Consider the following 11,229-nt stretch of genomic DNA (forward strand, 5'->3'; position numbering starts at 1 on the left):
TGAGTAAAATTGTTGTAGAGTAGAAAGAACATGGACTTTGAAGCCATACAGACCTGGTTTATGTTTCAGAACTCCATTTACTACCTTGTGATCTTTTGCCAAATTTCTTGATCTCTTCAAGATTTAGTTCTCTAATTTGTTAAATGGGTACTGAGTAAAGACATTGTAGCTGTTGTTAATTTCTACCACATAACGCTGCTTCTGCGGCTGCTCGTTCCCCGTTCTTCCCCGTGGTGGAGGACTTCTTCCTTCTCCCTGCCAGCCCACAACGCAGGTGCCAGCTCGCCTCACACTCAAGCCAGCCATGTCTAGACACTTAGGGTTTCCTAAGAAAAACAAGCTACATGGTAGTTTACCAAAGAGATAGTTGAAAGGCCATGCTTAATTGATTCCTTGTAGGTTCTCTGCTGGCTTTCCTTTAGACTTGGGCTGATTTTCATTAGATCTTGTGCACACCAGCATATTCTAATTTATGTGTCTGCCCTACTATTTCTCATTCTTTCTGATATACATCCTTTGGAAGCCCAGTTAACAGCTTTAACTGATGGTTGTGAGGCAATAATGATCTGTAATTTACACCCTTTTTTAAACAGTGTGTTAATTGCTTTACGATTTCCCCTCCATAGTGTTATCGATGTGTGTGTGTGTGTGTGTGTGTGTGTGTGTGTGTGTGTGTGTGTGTATGTGTACGTACTTAAGGACTGAGCAATGATACCAACTGTCAAAATGGGGGGACAAAAAGCAAATAAAATCTATAATTTTGTAAACAGAGCCAACCCATTTTGATGGTGTGCTATATTTTGAATGTTGTTTTAATTGTGTAGGGCAATACAAAAGACTTTTGGGAGAGTTTACTTGACTTTAACTGCAGCACTGTATTCCTGCTAATGTACTGGATGCCTTGCTGCCTGGGAGTGGTGCAGAAGGGAGGATGCAATATGTAAATACACTAGTCAGATCAATGCAAATCATAATAACACATTCCTTTATAGGGTGTGGGGGGCAGTTGTTAAAAGAGTGATGATTTTCATTTTCATAGGTTTGGGTGAACTTCTTTAGCAAATCCTGTTTCCATGATTCTGTGATTCTAGTTCTGCTATGCTTTACTTTGATTATTTTTCCCTTTTGGTTTTTTGGGACTACATATGGTGGAAGTTGGCACTTCAGGAATAAGTGGCTAGTTTTATTTTCTTCTCTTTGTGGCCAGTTGGATTTAGAACTTTTGTTTCCAATAACTTAGCTACAAAACCACACAAGCAGAGCTTTTGTGAGGTTTTCTGTGGGATCAAAGTGGGGATTGGTAATGTGTTAACTGTCTCAAAGGTTTTCTTAGGAAAGTGTGGATCATCATCTTTGGAGAAGAAACATTTTTTACAAGAGTCAACAAATTATTTTAGTTTACCATGTTAATGCCATTATGTCAGTGTTTTTATCAGGTCAAAACTTCTGGCCACTTGTTTTATGTGGAAGATATATTAGTATCAGCCAGGCAGATATTCCCACTTTCCCGAGACCCTAATAGACCCCAGAGAAAGGAGGAACCATTGGTAGTGGGAGTTGAAAGGAATCAGAGTGCTCAGCTGACTTATCATAAGTTAACAGGAGAGAAAAGGAGAAAAATAACCTGTGAATAAGGTTTGCTAAAAGTTTTATTTATTTTTAAATCAGAGTAATAAAAAAGAAAGGTTTAAAGTAGTGTGAAAACATTTCAATGGCAAGGTGTGAGTCTGAGCGGTGAAATGGCATAATTCATAATACTGAATTTTAGGAATAAAATTGTATTGGATCTTTCATTCCTAAGTGGACACAGGATCCAAACCACTCTGAATTATTCTGGAAGACACTACTAATAAGGCAAAGCTTTTTGGTACTTATCATATTATTTTCTGGGGGAGGGTAAATTATGAGAGTGGAGGTCTTTCTTTTATTTATGTATTTAAATATTTATTTTTCAGTTACATTTGACATTGAATATATATTAGTCATAGGTGTACAACATAATGATTATTTATATAACTTACAAAGTGATCACCCCCATAATTCTAGTACCCATGACACCATACAATATTACTATTATTCCTGTCAACCCTTGCCTGAGGATATTTTTCCATTGACTTTTAGAGAGAGTGGAAGTGAGGAGGAGAGTCAGAGAGGGAGAAACATCGATATGAGAGAGACACATCAATTGGTTGCCTCCTGCACAGGCCCTCAGGGCTGGGGATTGAGCCTGCAACCAAGGAATGTGCCCTTGACTGGAACTGAACCTGGGACCCCTCAGTCCTTGGGCTGATGCTCTATCCACTGAGACAAATGGGCCAGGGCTACAGTTACAATATTATTGATTATATTTTCTACGCTGTACTTTACATTTTATATATATATATTTTTTTGGTTAATCCTGACCTGATGATATTTCCATTAATTTTTAGAGAGTGGAAGGGTGGGGGAGAGACAGAGGGAAAGAAACATCGATGTGAGAGAGACACATTGATTGGTTGCCTCCTGTACTGAGCCTGGATCAAGCCTGCAACTGAGGTATGAAGTACATACCCTTGACCAGAATCAAACCCAGGACCCTTCAGTCCTTGGGCTGACGCTCTATTCACTGAGCCAAACAGGCTAGGGCTGCACTTTACATTTCTGTGCTTATTTTTATAACTGGCAATTTGTACTTCTTAATCTCTTTCATCTTTTTCACCCATCCCCTAATCCTCCTCCCATCTGGCAACCATCAGTTTGTTTTCTGTATCTATGAATTTGCTTTGGTTTTGTTTGTTTGTTTATTTTATTTTTCAGATTCCACATGTAAGTGGAATCATATGGTATGTGTCTTCCTCTGTCTGACTTATTTCCCTTAGGAAAATATCCTCTAGGCTTATCAATGTTGTAAAAAACAAAAGGCAAGATTTCATTCTTTTTTTATAACTAATATTTCATTGTATATATGTACTACCTCTTCTTTACTCATTTGTGTATTGATGGGCACTTAGATTGCTTCCATATTTCGACTATAGTAAGTACTGCTGCAATGAACATAGGGGTGAATATCTCTTTTTGAATTAGTATTTTGATTTCTTCAGAAAAGTACACAGAAGTGGAATTACTGGGTCAAAATGGTCACTCATTTTTTAAATTTATTTTTAATCATAATCTGAGGATATTTTTTTCCATTGATTTCTAAAAAAGAGTGGAAGGGAGGGAGGGAGAAGAAGAGAGAGAGAAACATTGACATAAGAGAGACACATTGATTAATTGTTTTCCGCATATGCCCCTACAAGGGCTGAGGAACCTGTAACATAGGTCCATGCCCTTGACCTGGAATTGAACTTAAGGCCCTTTGGTTCACAGGCCAACACTCTAACCTCTGAAGCAAACCAGCCAGAGCTATTTTTAAATTTTTAAAAATTGATTCCAGAGAGAGGAAAAGAAAGAGAAAATAGATCGGTTGCCTCCTGCACATACCTCAACCAGGATATGAACCCACAACCTGGGTATGTGTCCTGGCTGGGAATCGAACCCGCCACCTTTTGGTGTATGGGATGATGCTCTAACCAACTGAGCCACACTGGGTAGGCTTCTATTTTTAATTTTTTGAAGAACCGACACACTGTTTTCCATAGTGGCTGCACCAATTTACAATTCCACCAACAGTGCATGAGGAATTCCTGTTTTCCACATCCTTGGAAAGCTTGTTTGTGATTCATTGATGAAAGCCATCCTGACAGGTGTGAGGTAACATTTCATTGTGGTTTTGATTTTAATTTCCCTGATTATTAGGGACATTGAGCATCTTTTCATGTGTCTACTGGCCATTTATGTTCTATTTGGAGAAGTATCTGTTCATGCACTCTCTTCATTTCTTAGTCAGGTTGTTTGTTTTTTATGCTGAGCTTTGCTAGTTCCTTGTAAATTTTGAATATTAATTCCTTATTGGCTATATCTTTTGTAAATATCTCCTCCCATTTAGTAGGTTGCCTTTCTGTTTTATTATGATTTTCTTTGTAGTGCAGAAGATTTTTTGCTTAATGTAACCCCACTTGTTTATTTTTGCTTTTGTTGTCTTTGCTCTAGGAGACATATTAAAAAAATATTGCTAAAACCAATGTCAAATAGTTGACTGCCTACATTATTGTTTCGATTCTTATATTTAAGTCTCTAATCCATTTTGAGTGTATTCTTGTATGTGGTATAAGAAAGTGGTCTAATATAATTTTTTTCATGTATTTGTCCTCTTTCCCCAACACCTGTTATTGAGGAGACTCTCTTTATCACACTGTGTATTCTTGCCCGAGTGAGGCCTTTCTTGCTGAAACTCTAGAGGAATCCTCTGTGTGCAATGGTTTCTAGAGATAGAACAGATAAAAGGGTCTGATATAGTTTCCAGAGATCAGATGCCTACAGATAATTCAATGTATTTAAATAAATGTGCACTGATTTCAACACATTTACCTCCTCATGTACATGTCTACCTACTTCTCTGCCTGTCACATGGATAAAAACCCAGAAATCTCTGCTCACAGCAAATGTAGTTAGTACTTCTCATAGATAGATTCCTAAGGAACCAAAAGAAGAAGTGAATGTACATTGAACAACATTAATTGGTGAAGAAGAATGGAGATGTCAGACTAAAAATAAATATTTTTGAAATTCCATGTCCCATTGAGTATATTTTCTCAACTTCTTCTGAAGCAATCTACTTCTCTCCATGCCTTGTGCCACTATTGTAGTCCAGGCCAGTAATTTCTCTCTAAATTATTTTGACAATTTCTAATTGAACTTACTCATGTTTGGCCTCTCTCCTACCCCAATCTAATATCTGCACTGTATATTATCCATTGGCTTAAAACCTTTCAGTGGCTCTACACTTTCTGCTGGATAAAGTCAAATCTCCTTTTGTGGCTGACAAGGCTGTCAGGACCATTCCTGATTTATTGGCCCCACCTCACTGGTTTCTTAGAGCACTCTTACTACTTTAAACTCTGGTCTCACTTCCTTATATATCAGACCTTTTAGCATTTATGCCTTTTCTGAGTGGAGTGACTTTCTATCTTCTTCTTTTTCCCCATCTCACATCTCCCCCTGAAGTAGTTCTTGTAATTAACAAACAAAGCAGTAAAACAAAACAAAGAAACAGGATCCTATGGCTAGAGGATTGGAGAGAAACTTCTTTCAAAGCTATTATCAGGGTTATGGTACCATCTTTAGCTGTTTGTCTTAGTTTAAGCAGAAGGTTCCCTCACTCAACCATCAAACACTGTTTACGTGGTCTTGGCAGAAGAAAAGCTTAGAGCAACTCAGCTGGGAAGAAGGGCTCAACCTCAGGGTTCTTTGGCTCCTCTGGAGGACTTTCATTTCTTTCCACTTCAGCTGGGTGAGTTTGGTTGCACCTCAGTGAATCCCTGTTCCAACACACATAATTCAGCTTTAGCAATGGTTGTAAACACTTTCTACAGCTTTCAGAAGTCCTAGGAAGGCCATGCAATATGTAGAATACGTGATGTAGACATTTCCCTTTATCACATCTAAAAACACCGTATACAGATATATGATGATTACTAGTGGGGAGGGGAAGGATTAGAGGGAGGTAGAAGAAGATAAAAGGGGGATAAATGGTGATGGAAGAGTCAGTGATGGAAGTGACAGGCCTGAGTGGGTCTGCCTGAGGCTGCTTGTAGTGTGTGGGTTCTTGACTTTGTGCAGAAAAGATTTCACAAAATGATCACAGGTGATTTTGAGAGCATGTTTATTAAAGTGGGGGACAGTGAAACAAAGGAAGGACTTAGGGTGGCAGAAGCAGCTGGAGAGACCCTAGCCTCCCTAGAAACATTACAGTAAAGAATTGAGCTAAAGCAGGGCTGCTGTTAGCTTACTGGAAGTAACAGTCACAGTGACACAAGTGACCTAAGGTGCGGCTGCTTTTAGTTCACTAGAAAGTCAGAGAAAAAGAGAATGTTAGAGACAGGATCAGAGGGTAAGCCTGGAGCAAGCTGCAGCTGCCCACTGCTCCCCTGGTTGCCAAGCTTGTGGGGACGCATAAATTAGAAGGAAGTAAAAGGTTTGGGCCCAAGAATGGGCATGGACATGATCTAGAGAGAGCCCGTGCTGGTATCCCTTGTTTTGAGGGTTTTATCTCCTTTCTGGGGGTGAGAATCTCAGGGGAGGGTTTCAGCACAAGATTCATCAGCTTTCCAGGTGAGTTTTCAATATGCTGATGCATTAAATGAGTGTATAGGGGAGTTTGGGATTATGCTTTGATCTGTTTTACTGTTTTACTTTTATCTTGGGTCTGTCTGGCTCTAACTGGGTTTTTGTTATTTGTTTTTCTGACTTCATCTGTCCTTGGGTTTGGCTGGCACAAATGGTTTTAATTGGGTCTCTGTTCTCTATCTCACAGCCCAGTGATTTAAGCTATGTATTCTCTGGTTAGGGAGGACAGGTATAAACCCTTTGCTCTCAAGTGTCCTTGGTTAGGGAAGATAAGGTCTTGCGATTCACTACCTGGCTGTAAGCTGTTCATATTTTTTGGCCTTGTTTAATTACCTTGTCCCAGTTTCCCATTCCACTTTCTTCTTACTATCCTGCCTCAGAAGGAGATTTGATTTGGGGTGGTGAACACACAATGCAATATACAGATGATGTATTACAGGATTGTACATCTGAAACCTATATAATTTTACTAACCAATGTCACCCTAATAAATTCAATAAAAAAGCAACTTATACATAAATCTGAAACTACCTATCATAACTGAACTAGCGGTCAGATGTTGTTCATCTTTCAGACCTTCCCCGTCTGAGGCTTATTCTCCCTCATTGAACCTTTTCTTTTTCCTCACTCTTCTGTGGTCTCCTAGCACCTTGTCCATACCTCTCTGAGTTAAGTATTCACCACAAGCTATTTTCTGATGTGTCTTCCTTTCCCAAGAGACAGAGAATCTTAAAGATGGATCATGATTATTCATCTTTGTGACTCCAAGGCATAACACAAGGTACCTTATAAATGTTTATTGAGGGGATACGACTTTGATTCTTCTTAAGATCTTATGACTCCTTTATATTCACAACTATTGAGACCAAATCACATGATGGTTTTAAATTATGGAAAATAACATATGTTTTTCTCATACTTTATTCTTCTTCTTGGGAGAAGGGGTTTCCACCAGCACTAGTATACTTATTTTTTAATGGTATTTTTGACTGTTGACATGGCAACTGTGCACTAATATGCAAAAAAAAAAATCAAACTAAAGTTATGTTTGGATACAGTGCTATTATAGTGAGGTTGAAACTGTAAAATATCCAGTTGGGACAGAGTGTAAGACAATCTGTGATTGAAAACAGGTGGCAGCCACATTGTGTTGCAGTAAATTTTATCAAGTCCCCTTTAGCACTTTTAATTGGCTTCTGAGAAAGAATTTGTGTTCCCAAGAATTATTCTTATTTTTCTGTATTTGATAATTTAACAAACTCATTGATTTATTCATCTATACATTTCATAATTATGTTTCATAACTTGCTGATAACTTCAGGGAAGAAGTTGAGAAGTGGGAAAAGTGTAAGAAAGAATCAAAGGCAAAAAATATCTTTACTCAATAAACTTGCAATCTGGTTTCAGAGGTAAAATGCAGAGCATAAGCAATTTAAACATTTATTGATTACCTGTTAGATGCATAGAAATGAGATAAAATGCTTGTATTTAACGTACTTACAATATGGTTGTGAAAAAATACAAAAAATGCAGCTACCACAGGAAGAACAGACTCCACTTAGATAAGCACATAAGAGTGTTTGTTTTTTTTAAGAACTTGAGAAAAAAAATCTATTATGAAGGGGAGAGTTAGCAGACATTATACCCAAAAGAATTAGCCATCCAAAAATTGAAGACCAAAATCAATCTGAAAAAGATGACAAAATATATTTAAAAAGATTAAAGAGATAAAAAAGAATAAAAAACATAGATTAGGGTTGCTTGAAAAGTTCAAGCAGTTTTGAAGAAGAATCAAATTGAACTTCTATATATAAAAAATAGAATCATAAAAAATAAGCTCTGCCGTAACCGGTTTGGCTCAGTGGATAGAGCATCGGCCTGCAGACTGAAAGGTCCCAGGTTCGATTCCAGTCAAGGGCATGTACCTTGGTTGTGGGCACATCCTCGGTGGGAGGTGTGCAGGAGGCAGCTGATCAATGTTTCTCTCTGATTGATGTTTCTAACTCTCTATCCCTCTCCCTTCCTCTCTGTAAAAAATCAATAAAAAAAAATAAGCTCAGTGGATTGGGTCAATAGCTGGTTAATAAAAAATTAAAATGAGAATCAGAGAACTGAAAGGTATAGTGCAGTAAACTTCCCAAAATGCATAACAGTATAATATAATATAATGATTTTTAAGAAAGGTATCTATATATATAAAAGCCTAAGTGACCGGAACGCCTGAATGACTGGAATGACCAGAACGACCAGAATGACTGGTAGCTATGATGTGCACTGACCATCAGGGGTCAGATGTTCAACATAGGAGCTGCCCTCTGGTGGTCAGTGCACTCCCACAGTCAACCTCCTGTGGCCGGCCAACCTCCCATGGTCCTTCCCCACTGTCTGGCAGGCCCTGACTGGTAGCTGGCAGCCTGACAGAAAGGAGGGGCTGGCCAGAAGGAGGAGCCAGGAGAGAAAAGGCCCCAGCTGGCAGTTGGAAGGCCCCAATCAGCCCTGATCGCCAGCCAGGCCTAGAGACCCACCCATGCATGAATTTCATGCACCAGGCCTCTAGTTAAGCTATAAAAAAATCTAGAATGAAGAGACAGAATGAAGGTATTCCAGAAAGAGTAAATAAAGGACATAGGGGAGAAAAAGTATTCTAAGAGATAATGGCTGGGAGTTTTCAAAATTGATGAAAGGCATGAACCCATAAATTAAAAAATCATAATTGTTTTTTTTCAGCCGTAAAAACAAAACTGAAAATATAAACAAACAAAATTGCAAACCCACACTAGAATGCAGTATGGTCAAACAAACAACTACATATACCCAAAAGTAAAACCCAGGAAGAAAAAGATTTCTTCTAGAGAAGAATATAATTAGGCTTATAACAGATTTCTCATTAACAACAATGGACATTAGATGAGAATACAATAATATAGTTAAAGTGCTGATAAAAACAACCATCAATCTAGAATGCTAAACCACCTAAACGATCATTCAAGACAGAACAAATTAAGACATTTAATTTTGTTTATGAGAAGGTTTGTTAGAGACCTTCTGGAAAACAAGTGAAGTTTTTTATTCTTCATTCAGAATCAAATCAATTAAGAAGTGGAATGCAGCCCTATCTGGTTTGGTGTAGCGGATAGAGCATTGGCTCATGGACTGAAGGGTTCTGGGTTTGATTTCAGTCAAGGGCACATACCTCAGTTGCAGGCTTGGGGCATATGCAGGAGACAACCAATCCATGTGTCTCTCTCACATCAATGTTTCTCTCTCTCTGTCTTCCCCTCCTGTTTCAGTGTTTCAATAAAACTTTATTTACAAAAACAAAAAAATCAATGAAAAAATATTCTCAGGTGAGGATTAACAACAACATAAAAGAAGTGAAGTGCAAATAACCATGTCATGTAAAGAAATTTATAATCTAAATGAACTGATGAAAATATAATAAAATAATGTCTGTCTAGTGGGAGACTTAAAAATAGAACCAAAATACTAAATTACAATATTGTGAAATTTGGGAGACAGAGATTGAAATTAAATAAGGGCCTTGAATTATATGGAAGAAGTCATGTTAAATAGAAGAAATATATGATGTAACTCGAAACCAATAGGAGTAAAGGTAGATTAAATAAAATTGGACTAATCCAAAAAATGCTGAGTTAGTAGAAATAAAATATATAACTTCAAAACATAAGGTGGAAAAAATGGAATGAAGAAAATAGGATGAAACCAATAGAAGTAACAAATGGAGAAAGACAAAAGTTAAATAGCCAAAAGCAAAATAAATGATCAAAATAAGTCCAAAGAGGTATAAGTGGGAACAATTCCATCTGCTTGATGATAAGAAGAGATGATCAAACTGGGTTAAACATGAATCATAATTTTTTTTTAATTTATAAAAACTGCGTAATTGTATTAAATAACAAATTAAACCCTCAAATCTCAGGGCTTCTATTTTGAGATAAAATGTTGCATTTTACCAGGAATAGACATCTCCTCTCTTCCTATTCTCCCCCAAATCATGTATCATTTTTCAAGTAAATTATACTTTTTTTCCCACAGAGTATATGACTATGTATAGAGAAAGCCACAAATAAATTGCAAATTCATTATTTCTTATAAATATTAAATATTTAGGAAGTGATTAGAAGGTCACTGTTCAAATATCAATTTGCATTTCCATACATACACATAAACTGAACGAGTAATAAGAAGAAAAGATACCATTTACAACAGCAAAGAGAATAAAAAAGGAAAAAAAGAAGAAAAGTAGATACTTAGGAATAGGTCTAAGACCTGTATGGAAAAATTATGTTTTTCTTTAAAAGATATTGGAAAATATTTAAACATATATGAAGAGATACATTGTCTGAGTCTGTTTGGGTTGCTATAATAGAATAGACTGGGTAGCTTACCCAGAGAGTAAATAGCTTATAAACAACAGAAATTTATTTCTTACAGTTCTGGAAGTTAGGAGTTCAAGATCAAGTTGCCACCATGGTTGTAGTCTCATAAGAAATTTATAATCTGAATGAATGGATGAAAATATAATAAGATAATGGCTAACTAGTGGGAGATTTTAAAATTGAACTGATTCACTTTCTTACTGTAACCTCACATGGTGGAAGGGGTTAAGGAGCTCTGTGGAGTCTTATGTAAGACACTAATGCCATTTATGAGGGTTCCATCTAATGATTTAAGCACCAACCAATGGCATCTCACCTTCTACTATCATCACCTTTGGGGGTCAGGATTTCAACATATGAATTTAGGGGTGGCACAAACTTTCACATCTCAGTATACATCATGTTCATGAGTAGAGACTCAATATTAACAGGATGTTGCTTCTTTCCTCTTCAGTCTATTAGGTAGAACCACATGAAATTGTCATCTCTGTAGGTCAAAAACAGTTTAAATGTCAATGCCAAAGGCTTGAACTAATATATAAGTACAGTTATAATTTAAAAAAAATAGGATTTGTATAGGAACTTGACAAGTTGATTCTATAATTTATATGAAAGAGCAAAG

The sequence above is a fragment of the Myotis myotis genome, unplaced genomic scaffold (genome assembly GCF_014108235.1).
Source record: "Myotis myotis isolate mMyoMyo1 unplaced genomic scaffold, mMyoMyo1.p scaffold_m19_p_1, whole genome shotgun sequence".
Classification (NCBI taxonomy): domain Eukaryota; kingdom Metazoa; phylum Chordata; class Mammalia; order Chiroptera; family Vespertilionidae; genus Myotis; species Myotis myotis.